Raw genomic sequence first — 11,235 nt, 5'->3', positions numbered from 1 at the left:
CACTCGTGTTTGTAAACCATTTTGTGTAATGTGTCACTAATTCAATGATTAGGCTGTCTAGCACAGAAAGTAGTGGTCACCTATAGTTTTTGTTATAATAATACTATAAACTGTGTTGTATAGTGTAGTATGGCAAATAAGGTCAGGTATTATCTGAAGTAATTACTAGTAAGCTCTTTAATCAGCGATCAGGCTTGAATTACGCACATTTCCCCTGACAATCTCACCAGCTTAGCGCTTTATCCCAGTTTATACATCTAATGCTATCAGTATACCTCCATCCTCAGCCCCACTTTCTAAGAACATGGGAGCCACGCCATTACATAAGATACTTCACAGCTGTCATCTAGAGTTTCAGAGATCACATCCATACTTTATCCATCGCACCTTTGAGTCTCACTTGTGTAACTTTACTCAGGTAGTAAGGGAACTACAGCAAGCTGCAAGGACATACAAAGCAGGAAAGTTCAAGTTGGGGTCCATTGTTAAACCCTGAGAGTGCAAATCAAGACACTGTCATTTCTCAAGGCTCGGTTGCTAGTATCCCCTTGGTTTAACGATTTGTTTGTTGTGTGTCACTTCAAAACAATACCAGACAAGACAGCATCACTGGTCAGCCAGACCGTTCGCACTGGACTGCACACCTCTCTCTCCCTTTGCAACCCCTGCACTGCTATCAGCAGCACCGCACTGACTGCACTGCATCACACAATCAGAGGTAAGTCAGAGTGTCCTAGGCCAGGGGACAGGCCCGATACTCTCGTTGCTGCTTCTTCTAGTATAGCATATCTACTGGTATATAGTGCTTTATCGCCCCCTGCTGGAGGAATGGCGTGTGCATTTTTGTTTGTGCAATAAAAGTTAATAACGTAACAACAAAAAAGTGTTGGTTAATGATATCTGGTAAAATATAATAATGTAAACTCTTGAATTTCTGAAAATTCTGACCCGTGGTAGACCAGACCCTTCAGGTGTCAGTTTCTGCATTGTGATTATTGCAAAGTTCATTTCAAAAGATCTCTAGCTGCACAGATACATTCAGCAGTGCCCCCTGGCGGACAATGTACTGATTGCATTATCGTATTACTATTTTTGTTTAACCTACAGGAGTAATAGTATTTGTACACAAACCAATATGGCTTATAGACCCGAACCCTAACCCGAACAAAATGTAACCCTATACTTCTGAGACGTTACTTCATTGAAATGCAAGATGTAGCTAAATTACTCAAAACAGGTGTCTGCACGACATAAATAGTCCCATTAGATAAACAATAAATATTTATTTTTCAAAAACGGAGATTTAGCATTTATTTATTTAAAAGAACGAAATATTTATATATGTCGAAAAAACACACGATTTAAGTTAAATGTGTGAAAAACACACTCGAAAAAAAGTATGTGCTGTTTTACATTTTGCGCCAATATCATTCCCAAATCGAATTTCAGATTTTGTTTTTATTTCTGGTAGATTGTTTCACTCAAACATCCAAATCTTGATTTGAAACAGACCTAGCAATTAATTAGCCTTAACTATTAAATAATATTTAAGGTTATGTTTATCGTCTGTGATGCTGCATTGTAGTGTTGATAAAATAGGTGTTATAATATGCCCCATTGTATTACGGTGTCAAATTTCCTCCTATCAGGTGTGCCACTCAATTATGAGAGAACTTTTTTAAATGCATAAATAAATACATAATTCCTACCAGATTTACAAATCTCTGTACGTCAGAACAAGCTCATGTTTCTCACTGAACACAAATTGTGATTTAAAATGTATAATGCCATGGGCAGGCAGGAGCGATTGGTGAGCCACAGATCATTTTATGTTAAGTAAGTGTGACTTAAGCTTGAACAGGTTGGGAAATGCTGATCCAAAGTCTTCAAGGAAGTGTCTGGAACCAGAGGAGACATTTCCATACTATAATTCAATTGTGTTGTAATGTCCTCAGACTCAGTCATGCGATTGGATCATTTAAACGGTGGATTATAGGGATATGGTTGCACCTAACAGAGTTATGTAAAAAAAAAAAAAACATATTCCCTCTTATTAATCTTCTTTTAAAAAATAATGTACACTGTACTAGTTAAACCCTGTGACATTTTCAGAATGCAGGTCAGAAGAGACAGTCTTCTCTTGCACTATATTCTCAATTTGTGGTTTACCTGCATCTTGGAAGCCCAGACTGATTTAACAGGAATATAACTCATATACACAGCATATGTTCTTAAAAGGCATTAGCTTGTACTGTAAAACAAACAATACAAAACAACCCTGATCACAACAAACATGTTAATCCCAACCTTTCTAATGTAATTATATTTTAAAAGCATTAAATCAGTCATATAATGCAAATGACTTTGTCCATCTGACGAGTTTTGAATGTACTCAGTCTTTTGTTAGGTTGTCTCCCATATGATGTTTTTACTCATAGTAAGTGGTCGTTCTCCAAAACAGTTCAGTTCAATCATATGAAGAATTTTATTTGTTTCAAAAATATCACAATATAAAAGGCAATGAGGTCAAGAAATTGATTACCTTGCCAAAAGATACTCACTCGTTAGAAGACTAAGTAATGTATCACTTTATTGGATACTCCACGTGGCTGAATGTACAAAATATATAGCTAAACTGTGTGATGATTACAAAAACATTATCACTTGTGTGTTGGACCAGCTTGTTAAAAGTAAAGCAAAAGTAATACCATTGAATAACAGACTCCATCCCAGCAGGACAGAGGAAACACTTAAATTACATTAAATTGGTTTAAAACAAACTCCGAATACTTCAGAAAGAAAGCTATTTAAACATTATTAACATAAATTACACATCTGTACAGAGTTTAAAATGAAAAAGAAGCAACACAATAGTAAAAGTTGCGTTATGTATGAATATTGACCCTTAAATTTGAAAGATAATTCACCTTTCGCCATTACCTTTGAACTCATTATGCTTCTTTAAAAAACAGAATTTTGCTACAAACAGAAATGTCATCTTTTATAACATCAGGCTTATGAATTTCTAAAGATCCGCATGAGACTCGGTTTAAATAACACTCAGTGTTTTTTTTTTTTTTAATGAATACAAATCATTCCCTTCACTTCAGTTTTTCACTTGAGTTTTAGTTTCTGTTAGATCAAAGCTTGTCTCAGCTCTTGCTTGGGTTTATGCTTCTGATTGGATCTCAGGGTCCTCTGTGTGAGGGTCATTGTCCCCAAGCAGCTCTGTTTCTGGCACAGACACGTCCTCGTTGTGCAGGCCAGTCTGGGACGCTCCATCGGCCACATCTTCGTCGACAGCCTTTCCGTCATCTGAGAGCAGAGCAGCCCGTTCAGTCATTGAGGCGTTGGAGGGGGCTGTCGTGACATAGCCCGTGCTGGTGGAGCCACTGCCGCTGTGGTGGGATCCGGCCTTGGGCACCATCTGAGGATGCATCTGCTGTGGGGGCATCTGCATAGGGATCTGCATGGGGTAGAAGTTCTGTAAATAGGCTCCATAGGCCGGCATGGGCGAGTTAAGGTATTGCTGCAGACCCGGAGACATTGCAATGTGGGAGGAGTAACTGTCAATCATTTTGTATGCAGCCAATGTCTATGCTGAAAATGCTTGTCAATCACTTTTTATGAGGCCAATGACCTGCAGAAGATACTTGTCAGTCATTTTTTTTTGACTTGACAATATTTGTAATGTAATGTAATATAATGTAATATGATATACGATATGACAATTACGATAAAGATGCACATTACATGATACTCGCTGTTTTAAAATTCATTTCGTATTATTATTATTATTTTTAAAAAGCATTAGCTTTGGTAAGTGAAGTTAACTTTAGTACATTTACGTTGGCAACTTTGTGTGTTAGCTGGGTTATAGGCAAATTTTCTATTCCAAATTAAACCTTCTGGTTAATATACGTGAATGCATTACGTTTAGCTCATATGACGGATTCACTTTACACATACAGTATTATGTGAACTGTAATGTTTTAATCTTCAGTTAATAAAAGTATGAAGTTCTTCATTAATGTGAAATCAGTCCTCTTATTTCTGTGTTAACATTGGCCATCTGGGTTTATAGTTTGCAAAACCATTTTCTATGTTTACATTAGTTATTGTTTCTATTAACTGAGCAACACACCATGCATGGCAATTGCTTTAAGAAACACTTTTTGGTTTATAACCTATATAACTAGCTATCTGTCATACAATATACAATTCAAACTCATTACCATTACCATTAATTACCCTTACTGTGAGTTAAGCTCTGTTTGCACAGGGTTTATTTCTGATGTCAGAAGTGAGGAGGAATGGAGCCCAGGACATATTTGTTTCCTCCCTCCTCTTCTCTTTTCTTATTTTATAAATGAGAAAGATGATTGGCCGCATACAAGATGACTGACAACTATCTTCTCGCATCAAAAATGACTGACAAATATTTTCTGCAGATGATTTTCCGCTTAAAAAGTGATTGACAAGTATTTCTGGTAAAGTGATGGGCTGCATACAAAATGATTGACAGTTACTCCTCCCACATTCCAATGTCTCCGGGTCTGCAGCAATACATACTTGTGAGGTCTGGGCCGAGCTGTTGTAATTGGACAGGCTCTCCCAGGTCTGTAGTCGGGTGTGGATGTCTATGAACCTGGCCTCCTGAACGTGTTCTAGCACTCCAGCATGAGGGTGTAGATTATTATTATTATTATTTTTATTTCTTAGCAGACGCCCTTATCCAGGGCGACTTACAACATAAGTGCATACAAAGTGCAAACAAAGTAGATCATTGGCAGCACCTGGTGGTTTCTCACCATCTCGATGACATCCTGGTTGGAGTAACCACAGAAGAGCTACAGTGCGCAGCTGAAGATCTCCCACAGCACCACCCCATAGGACCAGATGTCAGAGTCCACCTAGAATTTGCCATACATGATAGTGTGGAAGTAAAGCTAGAAATTATTTTCTCACAAATGTTTTACTTCATGTATAGAAAGATATAGTCAAGCCAACGGTCAGGCCAGAAGGTAGTTTGACCTCTGTTTGTTATTTACAATGAGCATCTTGGAGACAATGCCAAACAATATGATTTAAGTGTCTGCTCCCTAATCCTTGTATTGACCTATGAACTCTGTCTTATAATGATCAATCAATCAATCAATCAATCAATCAATCAATTTTTATTTGTATAGCACCCTTCGCAGGGTAGCCACAGAGCGCTACAGACTGGTAAACATACAACAAATGTACAGCAAAATAAAATAATACATTTAAGTAAATAAACCATTTACGCACGGAGGAGAGAAAAACAAAAAACTCCTATGGATGGCATGTAGGAGAAAATGAATCTCTGGGGGTCCACGGCTTAGGGCCTAGGCCTAATGGTTGCGTCCCCTCCAGGCAGTATAGTTATTACAGCAGCAAGGAGATCAGAAAGTTCTTTATCGGTGCTGCTGGCTGTGGTCTTCCCTCTGGAGGAGGCCTCTCGCCGGTCATCGGGGATGGGGACCCTCAACAGCCTTTGGGTGGCGATGGCTCGTTGGCCCTCCATGGTGGGGTGCCCTGGAGGTGGGTTGTGCCCAGTTAGACTTCCATGGTGGGGGACGAGGTGCCTCATCGGACCCTCAGAGGGGGCTGTTGCTGGAAGACAAGAAGGCAGTCGTGCTCAGATACTGGTCATGCAGTGCAAGACATTTCCAAAGACAGTTATGCATTGCATGTCCATGGCACACCGGCGGCACTATGGGCTAGAAAAACAGAAACTAAACAGATGAGTCTTCAGCCGTGATTTAAAGGCTAAGACAGAGGGGGCATGTCTTATATTGGCTGGAAGATCGTTCCACAGTTTCAGGGCCCTATAACTGAATGCTCTACCACCTGTGGTTTTCTTGTGTATTTTAGGGAGCACTATGTAACCGGCTTCCTGGGATCTCAATGGCCGACCTGGAGTGTATTCAATAAGGAGATCTTTTAAGTAGGGAGGTGCCAGTCCCTTAAGTTGGAGGAAGGAAGATCTCTACACATTCTGAATGTGTGATTCAAAGGATAGATTATGATCACAGATGACACCCAGGTTTCGTGCCATCTCCTTAGGGGAGAAATTAAAGTTATCATTACTCAGTTTTGTCAGTGCATGATGAACAGTTCGATTTTTGTCCCCTAAAATGAGGACTTCTGTTTTGTCAGAATTAAGCATAAGATTTTTTTTTGGCATCCATGATTTAATCTCAGACAGACAGCAGATTGGTTTTACTAGGTCTATGGTATTGTTAGGATTTACTGACAGATATAATTGTGTGTCATCTGCGTAACTGTTAAAGTTAATATTATGTCGTCGAATGATATCACCTAAAGGGAGCAGATGATATATCTTCTGCTTAGCTAGCTTTTAGGATAACATAGTAATGACAGATCTTTGACTTCTGTGTGTATAAAAGCATCTGACTTTTAGTATGGAGTCAGAGCAACTTTGGAATCTTCTTGATTCACTGCTGTTCTCCATGCTGTGTGTAATAAAGGTTTTGCAACAAACGTTCCAACCTGATTGAAGACTGAGTTACTTCCACAATGGCCTCTGGCAACATCTAACGAATGGGGAAGGGGTTGGTCCCCATCAGCTTGTAGTAATCGACGGAGGCCCAAGTTGAGGATCTTGATGTTCAGTTTGTCGCAAATGAGGATGTTTCTGGTGACCAGATCTTTGTGCACCACGTGGTTACTGGAGAGGTACTATATAACATAAATACAATATAATATTTTCAGCAAGCATTTGGAATAAAAAACAAACAAACAATCAAAACCACATTTTAAAATGTAACTCCATCTGGCGGTAGTATGCGTCTACCTTGAAACTCACAACTTACAAAGATTAAACGAATACAAAGAAGATAATTAGACATGGAGGTTATACCATCCAAGGCCGTGAAGTTTCTCACAACCCATTATTCTCTTATCATATTCCCGAGGGTCCACTTACTGCAGGCGGGAATATCGCTTCCCACTACGGTTGCTCTCATCCTGTGTGAAGCACTAGGGCCCCTCCATCTGCCCCCCGGGGTTACGGCAGTAGTTGTGGTCCCGTCCGAGCTTGGGGTACTCCATGCCGGTCAGATGGTGGCTGTGGGGCACCTGGGTGTTCCAGTACTGGCATCGGTACCCTGACTTGGTCATACTGACTGTGCCCCTGTAATCTGCTCCACTGCCATTGTAACACTTGTGATCTGATCTGTGGGAGGATCTTTAAACAATTCAGCTACAGGATGCTACAGTATTAAGGATGGAAATATGAAAAAGGGCTCCAGCTTTGGGCACAGAAGAACTCCATGCAGGAGTTCTAACCGCCTCAGGGGACTCGGGCAGGGGCAGGGCGGCGCACACAGGCAGCTGTAGTTGCATGAGGATGAGAGGGTTGGAGCGGGCGATGGTGTACTCCGTGTGGCACAGGTCGTTCTCCAGGACCTCGCACTCGTCTCGGCACAGCTCCCGTTGCCAGGTGTTGCGGGAGCCCTCGTCACAGAGCGGGAACACGTAGTGGCAGAAGGAGGGGATGGCAAACTGGGAGCACTGGTCGGACAGGTGGGTGGAGGTGCCGATCATGGTAAACGGGGCTGCAGCACAAGAGGAACAGTATTGGGAGATTGGGAATTAATTAGAAGGAATTAAGATCAGCAAAACAAAACACTTGACAGGTCTGTTGCAATTTATAAAGCAACACAAATAAAACAGCACTGAAGGCTGAAGGTTTGTGGAAGGGCCTGGCTCAGTACAGATTCCAGAGATAGCTGCCTTCCCTCAGAGGCACGTTGATGGACACTTGTGTGTGGAAATAAAAAGCTTGGCTTGTTGCTGCTGCTGTAGTTTCAATCTTTCTCACAAGGTGTCAAGATGTATTTTGAAATTCCCACTCAACAGATAAACTGTAACGGGGCTGGCTACACAACGAGCCTAAATAATACTCTCAAATCATCCAGCATTTTCTTCACAGCTTCTGATCTTAGAAGTGAGGAGGAAACTGGGAAAATAGATTTTCTCTCAAAGCCAAAAGCAGCTTGAAAGAACAAAATAAAAAAACATGAACATGATACTGAAAATCTGTGAAAGCAATTAATTCTGCCTTCTGTTTTTAGGTGTGCCAAACAAGTCCTAATGCACACCTTGAAAGAGTTTAATCTGCATGGAACTCTATCCCAAAACCTAATCCTCAAGAAGAGGTAATTACTTATAAACCTCACTAATCCACCGCACGACTTATGCTTTATGTGGAAAAATAAAAACTTGACGGCATTTCGGCTTGATTTATAAAGGAATACATGAGATTGTTCGAATATATTCTGAACATCCTCCCTAAAATTCTGATCTAAATGAAACAAACACAAAATTATATTCCTCTGACCCCAAACATAACTGTTTCCCCTCGATTTTCCATAAATACTTACTGAAAACAATACACTTCATTGTTTGACAGGAGATAAATGTGCTCTCATTGCTCTCCACAGCATGTGTCCACAGTATCACTGGAGAGGCTTTTCTGACATCTATAACAAGTTGGGCTAAAAATAGTTGTAACCCATGGCCACAATCAACAAGAATATTCTAGTATCTGCTGAATGATACCCAGCAGAAATCTTGCTTCATGGGGGTTGTTTTTCATGCAAAAACACAGCGCCATGTAAATCACAGTGTAGAGTGTAGAGCAAGAATGTTATTCTAAGGTCAGCAATTTTCAAGAGGCAATCGCAGAAGACATTTCCAGTATTTGATGCCAGTTTAGAGTTTGACAGAGGGTTCTTCTTTCTACCTTATGAAAATGAAGTACAGGCAGGGTTGAAGTTTGGATTGGGCCCGGGCCTGTCTGAGAGTGTTAGCCATTTCTCACGAGTAAGACAAACATGAATCCTAGTAAAACATATTCTACACTATTTGGAAATTCATCCCCCCATATTTTACACTAAGAAAGTTTAAATTATTTTCCACATCACCAGCCAGTGACAAAACTCTTCCCCCCCATCTTCAAAGATCTGCAGAACAGGAAGGCTGTAATGTCATACATTCTGACACAAATGAATAAGGTTATTATGTTCTCGGATTGATGCACCTTTGTCCCCCAATATAGTTTGGATTTTCCCCAACCTGTTGTTTTACATAGGACTTCCTCTCCACCACAATGTTTTCATTTTCTTGTTATCTTCGATGCGGAAGTCTGGATACCAGCGGGCCGCGCCTCTCCGCACAGACAACAGGCCCCACAGTGGACACACAAAGCAGCGCTGGGCCAACCCTGCTTGGCGAGGCTGCCCGGGTAAACTCTCCATACCATACCAGTTATACTCTCATTAAGTTGAATTCCCTTCAAGTGCTGTAATTACCTGCTTATAAAAAAAAAACTTTGCATACAAGCAGTCTAATTTTCCCTTTACTGTAATTTGACCAAAATCTTCTGTCTGTGTTTTGGTTCCTTAATGCAACTTTTTTTATTTTTCTTTTTTTCAGTGGACATGAATCTGGTATTTCAAGTGACTGTTTTGGAGAGTTTACAAACTGTGAAAAATCCGAGAAATGCCAAACGCTGAACTACCAGACTGAGTTATCCATTAGCTGGCTCTTTCAAGATCCCCAGAGATTGTCCACTGGAAATGGTCTTGATATGCGACAATTTTCCAAAGTGGAAACTCTGGCAAGATGTATAATTCCTTTTCCATACATGCTTAAACAAATGTGTATATGGCAGGGCTGTATGTTGTAATTTATGTCACCACAAAGTAATCTGTAACAACAATATAACAGAGAGAAAAAGAAACACAGGGGAGGAAAATACAGTGCATTATAAACCTCGGTTTAGCAGAGTATTTCAAATCTTTCAGTTGACATCTCATACAAAGAAAAAACTAACACGGAGTGTGGGAGGCAGGCCACTACAGTTTGTGTGTGTGTGTGTCAGTCAACCTTCAGTGAAGCACACAAGAGGAAATGGTCTTCTGGCCATGATAGAACAAAAGATAAGAAAGTTTACAAACGAGAGGAGGCCATTCGCCCCATCATGCTCATTTGGTGTCCATTAATAACTAAGTGATCCAAGGATCCTATCCAGTCTATTTTTGAATAGACTGGATAGAGTCTGGGGAGTTTGTTCAGATTGTGACGCCTCTCTGTGTGAAGTAGTGTCTCCTGTTTTCTGTCTTGAATGCCTTGAAGCCCAATTTCCATTTGTGTCCCCGGGTGCGTGTGTCCCTGCTGATGTGGAAAAGCTCCTCTGGTTTGATGTGGTTGATGCCTTTCATGATTTTGAAGATTTGAATCAAGTCCCCATGTAGTCTCCTCTGGTGAAAAGGTTCAGTTCCCTCAGTCTCTCAGTAGGACATTCCCTTCAGACCTGGAATAAGTCTGGTTGCTCTCCTCTGAACTGCCGCTAGAGCAGCGATATCTTTCTTGAAGTGTGGAGCCCAGAACTGTCCACAGTATCCAGATGAGCTCTAACTAGCGCATTGTACAGTCTGAACATCACTGCTCTTGTTCTCAATTCTACACTTCTGACAATATACCCTAACACTCTGTTTGCCTTTTTTATTGCTTCCCCACATTGTTTGGATGGAGAGTTCTATTCCTCTTATAATGAGATTATAATGGACATTTTTGTTACCTGCATGTATTACCTTGCACTTGTCCACATTGAATTTCATCTGCCAGGTGTCGGCCCACAACTGAATATTATCTAAGTCCCTTTGAATAGCCTGTGCTGCCGAGATTGTATCTGTTTAGCCACCTATTTCAGTATCATCTGCAAATTTGACGAGTTTGCTAACTATCCCAGAGTCCAGATCATGAATATAGATTAGAAAAAGCACAGGCCCTAGTACTGATCCCTGTGGAACTCCACTAACAACCTCACTCCAGTTAGAAGCAACTCCTCTAATCGACACCCTCTGTTTCCTAGACATCAACCAGTTCATAATCCATCGACTTACATTACCCTGAATGCCTACAGCCTCCAATTTTAGGATCAATCTTTTATGCAGAACCTTGTCAGAAGCTTTCTGAAAATCTAAGTATATCATATCATATGCTTTCACATGATCTACAGCTGCAGTTGCAGGTAAAAAAAAAAGAATAAATTATGATCTGCCTCATCTAAACCCATGTTGACTGTCTCCAAGAATATGGTTTTCATGAAGATGCTCCTCTATTTTCTGTCTAATAACTTTTACAAAAATTGTACAAGTAATGCAGGTGAGACTGATAGGT

General features: G+C 40.5%; 1 pseudogene; it reads right to left on the bottom strand.

Annotated features, from left to right (window-relative positions):
- Positions 1 to 3,088: 3,088 nt before the first annotated feature.
- Positions 3,089 to 9,313, bottom strand: LOC136755292 (tyrosine-protein kinase transmembrane receptor ROR2-like; annotated as a pseudogene).
- Between the last annotated feature and the right edge of the window lie 1,922 nt (positions 9,314 to 11,235).

This window comes from Amia ocellicauda, chromosome 8 (genome assembly GCF_036373705.1).
Source record: "Amia ocellicauda isolate fAmiCal2 chromosome 8, fAmiCal2.hap1, whole genome shotgun sequence".
Lineage (NCBI taxonomy): Eukaryota > Metazoa > Chordata > Actinopteri > Amiiformes > Amiidae > Amia > Amia ocellicauda.
Note: the sequence above shows the minus strand (reverse complement) of the source record. Positions and strands in the feature narration are given on the sequence as shown.